A 13,371-nucleotide genomic window follows, 5' to 3' on the forward strand; every position below is an offset into this window, starting at 1 on the left:
CCAGCAGGACTAAGAAAGAATATATGTGTGTGAATGAGAGGGAGGATAGAGGAATGGTGAGGATGCAAGGAGTAGAGGTGGTGAAGGTGGATGAGTTTAAATCCTTGGGATCAATAGTTCAGAGTAATGGTGAGTGTGGAAGAGAGGTGAAGAAGAGAGTACAGGTAGGATGGAGTGGGTGGAGAAGTGTGTCAGGAGTGATTTGTGTCAGACGAGTACCAGTAAGAGTGAAAGGTAAGGTCTACAAGAGGGTAGTGAGACCAGCTATGGTATATGGGTTGGAGACAGTGGCACTGACAAAAGGCAGGAGTTAGAGTTGGATGTGGCAGAGTTAAAGATGTTAAGATTTGCACTGGGTGTGACAAGGGTGGACAGGATTAGGAATAAGTATATTAGAGGGTCAGCCCAGGTTGGAAGATTTGGAGACAAAGCCAGAGAGGCAAGATTACGTTGGTTTGGACATGTGCTGAGGAGGGATGCTGAGTATATTGGAAAAAAGATACTAAGGATGAAGCTACTAGGTAACAGGAAAAGAGGAAGGCCTAAGATAAGGCAGGTAGTTGGTGTGACACAGCAAGATGCAGAGGACAGGAAGAAATGGAAACAGATGATCTGCTGTGGCGACCCTTAACGGGAACAGCCGAAAGATGTGTATAGAGATATATATATATATATATATATATATATATATATATACACACACACACACACATACATATATAGCGGAATCCCAGAATAGCGACTCCCAGTTTACCAAGAGGACAGTTGGAATCTGGCCCCTGGTGTAAGCCTGTTTATACACAGGCCTTAGACCAAAAGAAGTCCCTTACAATGAGAACAAGCCTTACATCGTTAAGGTAGAGTTGCATTGAAAGCAACTGTTTTTAAATCTGACCTGCAGTTTTATTTTTTTTCCTTTGAGAATGCTTGGGGTGTAAATATTTTTATTTACTTATTCTTCTACTTACTTATCTACTTAATTACTTTTTTTGTCAGGTTCACACTTTCTTTGATGGGTATGGAAACCTTCTGAAAACTGGTATACAATTCCCAAAACCATGGCTATAACCCTGTATACAAATTCATGTCTGTTCAACAAGCTGTTACATTATGCTGTGACAGGCTTCTCCTTTTGCAGAAACAGGGATACACCTACTGATCCTATGGTTCTTCCTCTTCATGTAGCTAAAAGTAAAAATAAGTAAATAAAGAGCCCTTGCCTGTATTGTGGACTCCGTCTGATCCTCAGCTATCGGTGGGTGACTGCAGTGGCTACAACTTGTTACACAGACCACTGACTGATTTCACCAGGACCTTTTAGTATAGTTCTTTTCGGCACCATGGACCAGGGGTAAGCCATACCTTCTGCGGCTGTTGCAGGGTCTATACTGGGAATGGGAGAACCATCAACTTTGGGCGTGGAAGTTTTTCCTGGAGGATTTTCCCAGGGTGGCCAGGGTAAAAGATCTGTTTTCTGGTTTTAAGTGTCATCCATTCAGTTGGTCTCCTCCTAGGGCTGTCCCTAGGAAAAAGAAAAGGTTAAACATATTTCGTCTAAATACAGTGGGTATGTTAATAAAAATGAATTACTTAGCATTCAGCCTTTGAAATTGTGAGGATGTTTTATCAGAGGATTCTGATAATGACATGGCTGCACCCATGTCTTCCTCATAAGCACATGACACTGGTTCTGAGGAGACTGTTTCCTAAGTTTCTACTACAGACCTTATTCAAGTTGCTCTACAGAGAAATAACTTGCATATAAGACTGACTAGTAAACAGATAACACTTTTTGAGATCTTTACTTTGTACTGGAAAGTTAATTCTGTCTATATTGGCACTGGCATCATCATTTGAACCAGCTCTTCTGGCTGTTTTTGGTTCATTACTTATAGACTGTTTTGTTTACGGCTGTGACATCTACAGCAGATTATCCTAGCTGAAAGCGCTGTAATTTCTGTTACTTTTCCTGACATATTCTGATTATTTCCCCTCCATCAGCAGTAATGCTTCCTTTACTATTCACCTTTGGACATATCCCATAATTGTTGTGCCCTTTTCCCATATAACAGTAGTACCCATCACTGGAAAAAACGGAAAGAGAAGCATGTAAAAAGCAACTCAATGAGGAGTTACATTAGCAAATGAACAGCACTGCTCCAGACAATACAATAAAATGTATCCACTGCATCTGTTTTCATCATCATTAAATAAAAACAACCAAGAAACTATGTTGCAGAAAGTCTTTAAAGTCCACTACTGTGTCTTCCTGGAAAAAAAAGTAGCTTATGTAAGCATTACTTCACTACATTTCAAAGACTGCTGAAGTTTTCCTGTCAGCATGGGGCTGCAGATAAAAGGAGCACACAGAGGAGACTGTTTGCATTTCCTGAAGTGTTAGTTACCCTTCCCCCAAAGTACTGAAACCTGAGCTCATACACTAAAAGCTGCCTGAATGTAAACAAAAAGATCACATGACCTACCATCCTAATCAAAACAATCAGTCAAGCAGAAAATCTTGACACTCTCCCTTTAAAGCTTAGGTTCATAGGTTCATAGGTAGGTACTAGGCTATCGGCCCTGGGGCCTATACAAGCCCAGCCAAAAAATTAACATTTCAGTACTGTGATGTTGCTTATCTAAATTTGTCAAAAGAGGTGACAACTGCATTTGAATCATTTGCTGATCTAATTGCTCTGTTTTGCTGTGAAAGGCATGGTTACATTGGAAGCAGCTGTGAATCAGTGTAAGTGCTTTTCCTCTCTGCAATAAAGACAATGGAAAACAGTTTCACACCTCTCTTGTTTTACAGCTGCTGCTGATCTTCTGACATCAGGACTAATTACCTGTATAAGATTGTCAGCAGTACTTGACTACACGTTTCTCTGTGACTGTGGTAAAAATTATGCGTACAAAGTGGGTGGGTGGTCTTTCACTTTCTTTGATTCCAAGGCAAGGAAATGAAAGTTTTATAAAGTACAAGCAGGTTTCTGGTACCTACACAATACTAGAGACGTATTGTAGAGAGAAATTTACCCTAAGAGTTGAGTTAAACTGTTAGAGAAGGTGGAGTTTTCCTTTAATTTGTTGCATGAATAATGACTCACTTGGCTTTTCCTTGTCAACATTAAAGAGAATGCCATTTTGCTATAAGCAGACCAGAAGCCATTCTGGTTACTTGACACCAGTGGATATTTTTGCATATAGTTAGATTATCGGTTGCATGCCATTTTTTCTAGAAGCTTATCAAGAGTAGAAAGAATAGGAATGAGTCTGAAATTGTTTGCAAAAGATGGCATTTAGGTACAGGTAACACTCTTACTTATTTCCATAACTGGTGCATGACATTATTACAGGTAAAGTTATAGATCTGGTAGAGTGGTTGAACTAAGTGTTTGTGGAATATGATAATAAACCAGAGAGGGAGGCCATCTGAAATTGGAGGAGCATCATTTTGATTTATTCAAAAAACTTTTTGTGGTTTAACTGAGCAAAAGTAAAAGGGAAGTGCAAACAATAAAGGATCAAAGGAAGAGTGAGACTGGTTGGTTGACATATGATAAATTCTGTAAGGAAATTTTTAAGTAAGAGTGGCCCAAAGGAAGTTGTGGCTGCATCTGCCTCAGATTTCTGATTGATTGTAGTGTAGCCTGTTATTTGACCAACCAATTTCAAGAATTTAGGATTTTGGGGATTGTATGTAGATGGTTTTAGGAATTGTATGTAAATGGTTTTGGGTTTTATAATGGCTTTTTTGGTTAGATTTCCTAATGTTTTGAAATTATCCTTGTTATCTTGGTTTGGTTCTTGTTTTCATTGTTGCCAGGCAGTGTCCTTAATTTTAAGCAAAGCTTAAAACTTAGTAGTTATTTTTTGTTGGTATTGATTTTATGTAACCAAGCAATGACAGAAGAAATGTTTTTCATGTAGGTAAAGTAAAATTACTGTGAATGTTACTGCTGTTTCTGAGGGCCCCTTTTTCAGTTCTGACTTAAAATCTATTATGCTATTTTGAAATTAAGGATGGAAAGATATGAGTTTCACTTTTTTGCCCCCCCCCCCCTTCCAGTGGATCCTCCAGAGTGGCTCTGCTACCTGCACCCAGTTAGCCCTTTAATTTTATGGGCCAGAAGTGGAACATCTCTGGGCTAAGAAACAGCCATAAGGCCTTTTGTTCCTGCTTGGGAAGCCCCACTGGTTCATCCATTCCACTGGGAGCAAGTATCAGGTGGCAGGAAGCACATCAGCTACTTTGTCCCTTGGAGGTTCCCACCCACCTTGACTGATCCCACACACACAAACATTTTACTTCTGGACTAAGCAGGGATGTCCTTTGTGATGCAGTGTGAAAGAACAAGGCCACTACAGATGGGTTATACCCACAGCCCCTGCTAGGTGTCACCAGTGCCACTGGCCTGACAGCCACCCTCCCCTTGAGGCATTGCCTGCTAAAGTTCATCCTCATCCACTGGTCCCTCAGACACCGGGGCCATTAATCGAGGATGATTTGCCTGGGCAGTAGTCAAGACTTCATCCATCTATGCCACTGGGCCTGGATAGTTTTGTGTGTGTTTTTGTATATTATATGTTAATGGTGAAAGTAATGGCTGAATGGTCACTGAGGGTTGGGGCAAGATGTTAATAGAATATATACTTTTCAGTGAGTTAGTGATTATGAGGTGTAGAAGAGAGTGACTGTTTATTTTGATGTTTGGTTTACTGGAGCTGTTGAGTATTTGCATAAGATTTAAGACAGCTGAAAGTGGTTTATGTCTTGCTTTGTTACACCAAGAAAATTAATATCAGTGCTACTACATATAACTTTGTTTTTAAAGCTTAGAATTTTCTAGCAGTTGTAGGATTAGTTGACTAAACATCTTGGATGAAGTTGGTGGTGGAAAATAGGCTAAGAAAGTAGTAATGAGGAAGAATTGTGTAATGGGGTGCTCGCATTGAGCCAGTGTGGGCTGTGGTCATTTGAAAATATAAGGTTGGGTTATTAGATAGAATTGTACATTATCCTTAGACAGAAGTAGTGTATCCCACCCTGTCTTTGTCTCCCTTGTCTTTAGTTATATAAATAGTTGTAGTTGGGAAAGTGGTGATGTAGGTTAAGGGAGTCATCTTTAACCTAAGGTTCTTTCTATTATTGCTGCCACATCAGGGAAGTGAGACAGAAAGAAAGTGTCTAATTGCTCAAGCTTATTTCTTATGTTGACAGCATTTAGAAAGGCTAGCTTTAGCTGGTTGGCTTGGTTAGAAGAGAATTGGGTACACTGGTAAAGAGCTGGATGAATTATAGATTTGGCAAGTGTATCGACTGTATTAGTTTCTATGTTTTTTTATCAGCAGAGTGGAAAACTGAAAGCTGTATAAGGCATTTTGGGAAATACCTGTGAGCAGATTATGGAATGTTTTTCTTTTTTATGCAGAGACAGTGTGGATGGGAATATTTAAGGTAGTACAAAAAAGGAGTGGTGTGTGTGCTAATTTGAATATTGCTATTCAGAGGAGCAAGTACATGCCTAAAGTCGATAAACACTGTGATTTGATTTCATTTCTAGAAGTCAAATAGCAGTAGCATTTTATAGTAATTTGGAAGTCAATTTATTTGTTTAGTGGTTATATAAAATAGCTACGTAGTAGGAAAAGGTTAGAAGATTTTTTTAACTGCCATGTGTTTAATTAATCATTATTTTTGTCACATGTTTAATAATGATTTGTTTTTTTGCAGGTGTAGGATTTTAGTATTAGAAAGGAGTTAGTCAAGATTAACACTTAAGCTTTTCATAGGATGTGTTTCATAGACATTGTAGACAATTGCTGAGTTTGGGATGAAGGAGTGCCATTAATTGTAAGACACAGGAGTTAGTCATTATATATTTGTGGAAATATGGTAGCCACAGAATAAGAGAAAAGGCAGGTGTAAGATGTGTTTCTGACAGGTAAAGAAATCAATGCCTAGTTTAAAGTTAAATATCGAAGTGTTTATATTTAGAGTACTCTAAGAAGATTTGGTGTTAAGTAATAAGATGAGGAAATGGTTAGATAGCTTTATAAGTTGAGTGCGAGCAGGTAGCTGGAGATGGGGCTGGTTGAAAAGCAAAGTGGGCAACTCCCCCAGGATTCAGCATGAGACAGTCAGTATGTACATGCACAGAACATGTGACCTGATCTACTTGGAGAAAAAAACAACATTCTGCAGGACAGACAAAATGCCAGAATCACAAAAAGTAAGTATGAAATGGTGTATGTAAGTGGAAAGTAAGCTTAGTCAATAACAGGAACTATATACATATTTATTTATTTATTTACATTTGTTTACCGGGAAAATCCGACTGGACACAGATCCGTTTTCAGCGGAGGCTCGCGGAGAAAAGCTCCACAGTGTGTTTATGACATACATTTCAAACAGAATAATAAAGGTGATCACATACAGTGTGTGAGAAATGAGTAAAAAAGTAGACAATAATTAAAAAAAATTACATTATACAAACAATTTGACATTAGCACAGTATTAATAGGCTACATTAGTAGCACGAGCATAGTAAACTAGGATGATTAACATTGCATACAGCTTATAGAGGTAAGTCGAGTAATCCATGTATGGAAGAGAGAAAAGAGCTAGAGGGGATGAGAGATATTATCTCCCAGCATCATGCCAAAGAAACCATGCAGAAGGGAAGGGGCTACAAGGAAACTAGAAATGGAGGATAAACAGCCACTCTTTCCATTACAAACAAACTGCAGAAATAAAAAAGAATCTTCTTCTTCTTTCGGCTTTTCCCAGTTAGGGGTCACCACCGCAGATCACCAGTCCGCTCATGATTGGCAGTGGAGTTTTATGGTGTTGAGTTGCCAGCCCAACCTTCCACAGAAGGCACACACATGCACACACTCACTCCTAGGGCCAATTTAGAGTATCCAGTCCACCTACAGCATGTCTTTGGGATGTGGGAGGAAAGCGGAGCACCCGGAGGAAACCCACACGACCACAGGGAGGACATGCAGACTCCGCACAGAAGGCACCCCAGCCGAGGATTGAACTGGAGAACCTCTTGCTGTGAGGCGACAATGCTAACCACTGCACCACCGTGGAAACCCTAGCAGAAATAAAAAAGAATGAAAAGGAATATTTCAGCGGTACTTAGTCAAGCAAAGTTTTACACCAGCAGAGGGATCAATAAGCAGAATGCAAAATACAAGTTAAAGGACAACTACAGGAAAAACATTTAAAAAGATGTATTTTTTTAACTTTCCCTTAAGTTAGACTCATTGCAAACCTGTATGTACCAGAGAGTAGTCCCTACTAATTTTATTCAGTTTGTAACACTGACCTCCTGGGGGCAGACGTCCTGATGAGAGTTTGTTTTCTTCTAAAGCCATGATACACTATTTCTGAGAATACAATGCCCATAGCTGGACTGTCATATAACAGTTCCATTAACTTAGAATGGAAGAACAGAGAGCAGCAACTAAGTAAATGGTTTACTGGAGCTGTTGAGTATTTACTGTCACACAGTGCATTTTACAAATGTGTTTCCTGCTCATGTGTTACACATTCTGTGAAAAAAGCTTCTAAAACTGCCAGCTCATTGCTGAGATAAGACTTTTTTTAGACATTCAACTTTGGTCTGCTTCAGTTCCTTCTGAAGTTACTCCTCCCATATTCCCACCCTCAGCTAGCAAGAGTTTCACATTTCCTGCCCTTCTAGTTTCAGCTAATTTGAATGACAATCCACTTCAAACAGAGTTGCTTTCAGTCAGCTAGGTTGTTTGTCTTTTCGGCTTTTTCCCGGTAAGGGGTCACCACAGCGGAACTCTGGTCTGCTAATGATTGGCAGTAGATTTTTACGAAACGCCAAGGTGCCAGCTTGACGCCCAACCTTCTACGAAGGCATGCCCATTTACGCACGCATGTCTTTCGAACGGTACCCAACCATGGGGAGGACATGCAGACTCCACACAGAAGGCACTCCCAAGCCACGCTGAGAATCGAACGGGAGAACCTCTTGCTGTGAGGTAACAATGCCACCGCTGTACCACCGCGGCATTATACCTCTAAAACTGTTCCCTCATCTCCCTCCTTAATTATCTGAATAGCACTGTTGGCGGTATCATGTTAAGGGTAAGAAAGTCAGGTTAGACATACATTTACAGAGAAAATAAACACACGTGAAGGCAATCAATCTGGTTAATAATGGAAGAGGGGAACAACCCTCGCTGCCTCCTTTATTATAAAGCACATGGTCATGTGACTTCTCTTGACCTTTCCAAACCAATGACGTAAGTGTAAGAGTACACATGTGATCATTCACTCTCTTTTATTATTATCAGCCAACACCCCACTTGCTCTTATGCTGTATACAAATACATTTTAAGAACATATTGTGGATAACTTTTCCTTCACATTCCAAATACGTGATACATGAACTTTTAAATCTTTGATTTCATAGCAGGTTTAGTAAAGATATCTGCAACCATGTCCGTTGTCGGGCAATATTCAATGCTTATTGTGTCATCATTAAGTGCTGACCTAACAAAATGATACTTAATGCCAGCATGTTTACATCTCTGTCGGCTTACTGGATTCTTCGACAAAGCAATTGCTCCTTGATTGTCCTCAAATATTGTTACTGGCACATACTTGCACTCTCCGTCCATTCCACTCAACAACTGCACAAGGTATAAAGTCTTCTGTGTTGTTGCTGCCAATACCATGTAGTCTGCCTCACATGTACATAAAACTACTGTTTGTTGTTTCTTTGATTTCCATGAAATAATAGACCCGTCTCTATTGAGGCTAAAGCAATGACCTGTTGTACTATGTCCGTTGTTTTGATCTGTTGCCAATCTGCGTCACTGTATGCTACAAGCTGAAGTTTCCCTTCACTTTTCTTGTAACACAGCTCTCTGTCTAATGTACATTTTATGTACCTTAACACATGTTTGGCTAGTGTTAATGAGATTCACTCGGTTGTGACAAATATTGTGAAAGTTTACTTACAATCCAGCTAAGATTAGGTCTCGTGCTTGTCATAACATATATCAAACTATCCACAAGCTCACCATGTTTTCTTGGATCTGTAGAGTCACTGTCACATTCAAAGTTTGGTTTTTGTTCAGAAGGGGTACTTCTTCCTTTACAATTAGACATGCCAAATTTCTCAAGAATTTTTGTGATGTATTTGGTTCATCTTTACTTCACCACTGTTGTTCTGGGTAAAGTTAATGCCTAGAAAATGTCTTAGCTTTCCCAGATCTTTCATTTTAAATGTAGCTTTGAGCATTTCTTTTACATCGTTTAGTGATTCATTGTCACTAGCTGCTATAATGAGATTGTCAACCCATATAATTAGGACTGTTTTCTCATTTTCAGCTTGTCTAATGTATACACAATGGTCTGCGGGTTTTTGGATAAAACTATTTTCACAAAGATAATCGGGCAACATTTTGTTCCAGTTATGCCCTGATTGTTTCAATCCGTACAATGACTTATTCAGTTTACAAACCAATTTTTCATCATTATTTGATTTCTTTTCAAAACCTTCAGGTTGCTCCATATATACCTCACAGTCAATAGGAGCATGTAAATAGGCCGTTTGTACATCCATCTGGTGCAATTCTAAATCATACTGAGCTGCCATCTGCATTAGACTTCATACAGATGTCATACTTGCAGTTGGTGCAAATGTTTCATTATAGTCTATACCAGTGACTTGACTGTAGCCTTTAGCCACATATCTAGCTTTGTAAGTCTCAGTATTATCTGCATTGCCTTTTACAGTGAAAACCCATCTACCACCCACTGCATTTTTATCTTCTGTCAGTGTGGTGAGTGTGAACGTGTTGTTTTCCTTTAAAGACTTAAGTTCCTCCTAAATAGCTTCAACCCACTTGTCCGAGTTAGACGAAGTCATGGCTTCTTTAAAGCTCTGTAGTGTAACACATATTAGTCTATAACAATAGCCAACATTAACTGTCACATAATCACTGTTTTCAACTTTACGCTTATAGTCCTTCAAGTATGCAGGTGGTTTTCTCTCTCTTTTAGAGTAGTGTGTATCCTGCCTTTCCTCTTCTTGCCTTATTTTTGTATCTCCATCATTTATTATAGATTCAGTGTGATTCAGTTCTATTTCTTTTGTGATTTGACTGTCAGCTTTTGATTCTGACTTATGCACACTTCTTCTGGTATTAAGATCTTCATCCATCACTTCTGGGTCTGTCTGAATCTGGCATTCAGCTACATTCTTAGTAATGAACTTGACTAACCTGTGTCTAAGGACCCTTCCTGTGTCAGGATAATAGACCAGATATGATGGGCTGTTTTTATCATATCTGACAAAAATCCCCTTATCACATCTTGGGTCTAACTTCTTTTTATTTTGTCTGTATGTATAGCACACTGATCCAAATTCTTTCATCCTTGAAAGATCAGGTTTCTTTCCTGTTAGCATGAATAATGGGGTCTGCCCCACATGCCTGTTGTAACATCTGTTGCGAATAAAAGCAGCAGTCATTACTGCATATGTCCACAACTCTTTAGGTAAGTCACTCTTTATCAACATACACCTTGCCATTTCGAACAATGTTCTCCAGTTTCTCTCTGCTGTCCCATTCAGATGGGGTGAGTAAGGTGTGGAGGTTTCGTGTCTTATAACATTTTTACTCAATAGTGACTGAAAGTCTTTCAACATGAATTCAGTGCCATTATCTGATCTGATACACTTTTACCTTCCCAAAAGGGGCTGAATCTGCAATAAACTTTTCAGTCGCCTTGACTGTATCACTCTTGGCTTTCAGAAAGTAGACAAATATTACACCCGAGTAGTCATCAGTAAATGCTAAAGTGTACTTAAAGCCATCTTTTGCTACTGGCTCAGTTGTGCCTGCCAAATCAGTATGGACTAGTTCAAACACAGCTTTTGCTCTTACATCTGGTTCTCTGTTTCGGCTCTGGACAAATTTCCCTTGCATACAGGTTTCACAATCTAGGGTAGGTCTCTCAACTTTACCTTTAATTTTCATTCCTTTTACCACTTTTTCTAATTCTGTCACATCTTCATAATTACAGTGACCAAGCATTTTATGCCATGTTTAAATGTCATAACAGCTCTGAGATGCATCATAATGTATCTCACTATCGTTTTCTTCATCATATGTGTCTAAATAATAGAGTCTATCATTCTCAATTATGTCAAACCTGGTGCCGTTTTTATAGATAAGTTGGCCCCGGCCTTGTTTAAAGTTGATCGAGGCCCCTTTGGACATTGTTGCCTTAACAGAAAAAATGCTTTGTGGATACGTCGGGATATACAGTGCCCGAGTCATCATCACCTTTACTTTGCGCCCCTCTGTGTTTAACAGCCATACCTCTGCATTACCTCTCTTCTGTGCAACCCCACAGGTTCTCGTCCCATCAGCTAATTCCACAATGTGTTCCTCTGGTTGGAAAGTTGCATCAAAGTGTTTAAACTTTTTCAGGTCGTTAATTATATGTGATGTGGCGCCAGTGTCCACCATTAATCCCTTCTGTTTTAATTCACGAATTTGATGCTCATCTATTCTGAAGACAAATGTGTGATCATCCACATCAGTTGCTTGTTTCACATTATCTTTCTTCTTTCATCTACAGTTACTGTCCCTGTGGCCAGAGTTTTTACACAAACTACACGACTGTCTCTGGCCTTTATAATCTCTCCGGCATTCTCGTGCCTTGTGTCCATTTTGACCACAGCTATAGCATATAATCTCTGCATTTACTCTTTCCCCAAGTCCACTCGGTTTCATCACATTACCATTACTTACGTTGGCATTAAATTTCTTGGTATGTTCATAGCTTCTCAACCTTGTTTTGAACTGACCAAAGCTCAACTTATCATCATCTTGCGTGATGTGGACTGCAAATGGTTTAAAAGTTTTAGGCAACCCTTTCTGAATCATTGCAATTAGTAATCCATCACTGAGCTTCTCCCCAGCATTTCTAAGTGCCGTAATGGCCGTTTCAGCCCAAATAATATAGTCTGTGACACTTTCACTGGCGGCCTTCTAGAGGCTTGTTAATTCAGTGTATAGGCTAATTACCCTTGGCTTCCCTCTCCCGGCATAATGGTCTCTCAGGATCTGAAGCGCTTCTCTACCATCGTCTGCGGCTTCTCTCATGATGAGGAACAAACTTTTGTCGTCTAAGAACTATATTAGTTCTGCATATGCCTCCTCATTTTTCTCATCGTCGCCTTCCTCCTCATTCTTGTCATCCTCTGCATCCTGCTGCACATTTTGCAAAATGGAGTCTTTCAGCCCTAGCAAGCGCAGGTGTCCCAGAAACTTTGTCTCCCACAACTCATAATTCTTTTCATCTCCATCAAAACATAGTCTATGCAATCGGCTTCCTACTTCCCTCCTGGGCCCATAACCTGTTGGCTATATCATCTTAAGGGTAAGAAAGTCAAGTTAGACATAGATTTACAGAGAAAAATAAACACACGTGAAGGCAATCAATCTGGTTAAAAATGGAAGAGGGGACAACCCTCGCTTCTTCCTTTATTATAAAACATGTGGTCATGTAACGTCTCGACCTTCCACACCAATGACGTCAGTGTAAGAGCACACATATGATCATTCACTCTCTTATATTGTTATCAGCCAGCAACCACTTTCATAGTAAGTCATGGTACAAATATGCTGTTAGCAATCCTTAATGTAAAAGTGTCTGAGTGTTTCTCTAAACATGCCTGTGACATACACAAATAACAATTACTCTCAGCTACTGACAGATTTATTTGACTGCAAATTCATAATCTAATCATAATGAATATTCATAATTGCAGTCCTCTGTATTTTTATCTATTAGGCATGCCACTGATGCATGCTTCTATTTGTAGTTACTACTGCTTTTGTGTGCGCATATTCTTTGCTGGTAAGATGGTTTTGAAGCAACTTAATATAGTCCTTACTTCATGCTATGCACTGCCTACCATACCATACCTATCAACCTGGAAGCATCAAGAATCTGGACAAGGCCTATGAAAAATAGGTACAAATCTGTATGCTGATTAACATAAAATTTGCATACATAATTATGTAACCTCGCCCACTCCAGTGGGATTGTGGGATACCAACTTTCAAATGCAAACTGAAGAACAGACAACCAAAATATGGCACCAGAGTCCCCCTGCAGCCATTCCAATGTCCCATTACCTGTCTCTTTCACCCATTTACCATAAACACTAATGTATGCATTCTGCTTTACTAATAATGCAATGATTATTTAGATTTTATTTTTACATTTTAAAGCCCAATGCACAAACACCAATAGACATCTGCTAAACAAAACAACACTGTCTTACAACAAAAATAGACATGGCA

The 13,371-nt window shown here is 39.4% G+C and overlaps 1 protein-coding gene across 2 annotated transcripts in view; it reads left to right on the forward strand.

Moving 5' to 3' along the window:
- The window catches only part of LOC122813124 (phosphofurin acidic cluster sorting protein 1-like), a 3,500,289-nt gene that overhangs the window by 2,662,223 nt on the left and 824,695 nt on the right, over positions 1-13,371 (forward strand). The window lies entirely within an intron of this gene.

The sequence above is a fragment of the Protopterus annectens genome, chromosome 1.part1 (assembly GCF_019279795.1).
Source record: "Protopterus annectens isolate FY-2018-M chromosome 1.part1, PAN1.0, whole genome shotgun sequence".
NCBI classification, from domain to species: domain Eukaryota; kingdom Metazoa; phylum Chordata; order Ceratodontiformes; family Protopteridae; genus Protopterus; species Protopterus annectens.